Consider the following 3000-nt stretch of genomic DNA (forward strand, 5'->3'; position numbering starts at 1 on the left):
CTCGATTTAAAAAGAAAAAAAAGATTATTACAAGGGGAGAAACTAAGATGGCGGCAGAGATAAACACCGGGAAGTTGATGCCGCTCGCAACAATTGATTAATACCTCAGAAAAACAATACGGACATTATTCAGAACCACAGGAAGCCTGGCTGACTGTAAATTCTACAACTAGAAGGAAAGAAAAGCACACTGAGAGCCAGAGAAGCTGCAGAAGAGAAGAGCAGAGGTAGGGGGCTCGTGCGCGCGGAAAGGGCCTGGCACCTGAGGACGCGGCTGTCTTTTTGAATCGGGAGGGAGTCACAAGCTCCTGACGGCTCTGAACTCCAGTTCCGGGCAAGTCTCTGGGGACCCAGACTCATATGGGGAGAAACTGGACTGTCTGGCAGTGGGTGGAACTCAAGGGCAACTTTCTCTCAGAGGTGCTTGCAGTGATTACCGCGGGGCACTGAGATCCGGGGACCTCTTAGGGCAGGGCTGCGGATCAGCCATAGCTGTTTGCTCCGCCCTACTAATTCCCTGAGACCTCGCCCCACCCAAGCTACGAGCAGAGGCTTTTGCATATGAATGGGCTGGCCCTCTGAGATCTAAATTTACCTAACAAACTGAAGATGTGTCAGAGAGACACAGAACATGCAAAAGAAGGCCCAAGGCCCCACAGCAGCTTTCATTGCTTCACAGCTGGGCCTCATCTGGGCACCTCCACACCCCAATCAAAGAAGAGGAATCTGCAGATCTCTCCATAGCTCCTGCTGGGTAGCCTCAGACAGTGGCTAAATTAGCACCTCCTTAGATCCAAGTGTCAGTGTACCCAGTGGTCAGAGGGGGACAATCCGGATTACAACTCCTCAGATCCATAAGGGACACACTCAGGGGGCAGACCAAGTGAGCACCAAAGCCCCACTGAAGCAAGTCTGCCCCCATTTCTCTTCTTAAAATGTTCTTTTTTTAAAAAAAAAAAATCCTCACCTGAGGATATGTCTTTATTGATTTTTAGAGAGAGAGGAAGTGGGGAGAAACAATGATGTGAGAGAGAAACAATTTGACATGCAGTTAAGTTTGCTTATTTTGACTTATATTCAATTTTAGATTTCTTTGTTTCCCTGATTTAATTATATTTTGAATATATGAAATATTTATATGGTTTAAAATTAATAATACATGAAAATGTGTATTTATAACCTCACTTCCATATATATTTCATAAACTTCATTCCTCCAGCTGAAGTATAGAAGTTATCATCTGTGGGTGACTAAAAGAGATCTAGGTATAATGTCTAAGTATACTGAAATACCCTAGTCACATAAATAGGAGGAATCATTCATTAAATTAAAGCAGAAAGAAGGGAAGAATCATATATGTCAAAATAGGCTGGAAGAAATAGGAGATCAACAAAATTTAGTGGTATCAAGTAGATATACATGATCCCCTTTTCATTATATAAAGTCCAGTTGATATCATAAATATTAAAATGGATTTTATGTTCTCTACTAGCTGTTCTAAGTGATTTGTTTCTTAATGTTTCATAGTGAAATGCATAAGCAAGCACACATGACCTGATAGTAAAGCAAAGTCTATCCATGTTCTGTCTGCTGCTTTTAGGTATAAATAGATCTGGGCCCACAAAAGTTATATGTTGCTAGAGAAATCTGAGATCCATGTGAAAATTAATCTGCATCAGGAAAAAGAGATAATGTATTTATTGATTATTAATTTTCTTTCTAATAAGCAATGGGGGAGAATATTAACAAATATTGGCTACATGAAATAAGAAAAATGAAAACATCTTGTGATGTTGAAATATATGATGATCTACAGTACAAGACTGATAACACAGAGGTGGGAGCAGCAAAAAGTACCTTCTATTATTGAGAAGTGGTAAAAACACTAATATATTAATACTCTAATAACTCAAATATACATTTTGTTATTTTCAGGGTAAATACCAAAACAATAGTAAAAGGATATATCAATACCAAGCTAATAAAAATATTGATACCAAAGAAGAGAAAATATTTAAGAAGAGAAACAGTTAAGGTGGTACAAATAGAACATAAAGATGAAGATGATGGTTATACCTAATTGTTCCAGTAAATATGGTGACAGGTGGCTATTGGAAATATCAGGGGAAACACTTTGTAAAGTATATGATTGTCTAATAGCTATGCTATACACCTAAAATTGACACAAAATAATATTGAATGTAAGCTATAATTGGATAAATATTCTGATTATAAAAGAAAAATTGTCAGAATGAGTTTTCGAAAGGGAAAAAACACACCTCTGTTATACTTTTAAGAATCACACTTTAAATATAAATACACAGTAAGAGGGTACAAAATGATATACCATACAAACACTAACCAAAAGCAAGGTGAGCTTTTATTTTATTAATATCAGACAAACTAGATGTTAAAGTTTCAGTGACAGTTGACATTTAATACTTTATATAGGTTTCAGGTGTACAGCATAGTGATTAAATATATATATAATTTACAAAGTGATCCCCCAGATACGTCTAGTACTCACCTGGCACCCTACATAGTTATTACAATATTAGTGACTATATTCCCTGTACTGTGCTGTACCATCAGAAGCATTACTAAATGTGAAGTAGGATATTTTATAACTAGAGGCCCGGTGCACGAAATTCGTGCACTGGGTTGTGTGTGGGGGGGTTCCTCAGCCCAGCCTGCCCACTCTCACAGTCCAGAAGCCCTCAGTGGATGTCCTACTGACAGCTTAAGCCCGCTCCCCACAGTCTGGCACCAGAGGCTCAGAGCAGGCGCCCTGTGTGTGGGTGTATGTGTGTGTGTTTTCTCTGGGGGCCTGCCCCCAGCCACGTTGGAGGCTCAGAGCAGTCGCCCTGTGTGTGTGTGTGTGTGTGTGTGTGTATGTGTTCGCTGGGGGCTTGCCCCCAGCTGCGTCGGAGGCTCAGAGCAGGCACCCCATGTGTGTGTGTGTGTGTGTGTGTGGTGTGTGTCCCCTGGGGATCTGCCCCC

Source organism: Myotis davidii, unplaced genomic scaffold, assembly GCF_000327345.1.
Source record: "Myotis davidii unplaced genomic scaffold, ASM32734v1 scaffold1615, whole genome shotgun sequence".
In the NCBI taxonomy this organism is placed as follows: domain Eukaryota; kingdom Metazoa; phylum Chordata; class Mammalia; order Chiroptera; family Vespertilionidae; genus Myotis; species Myotis davidii.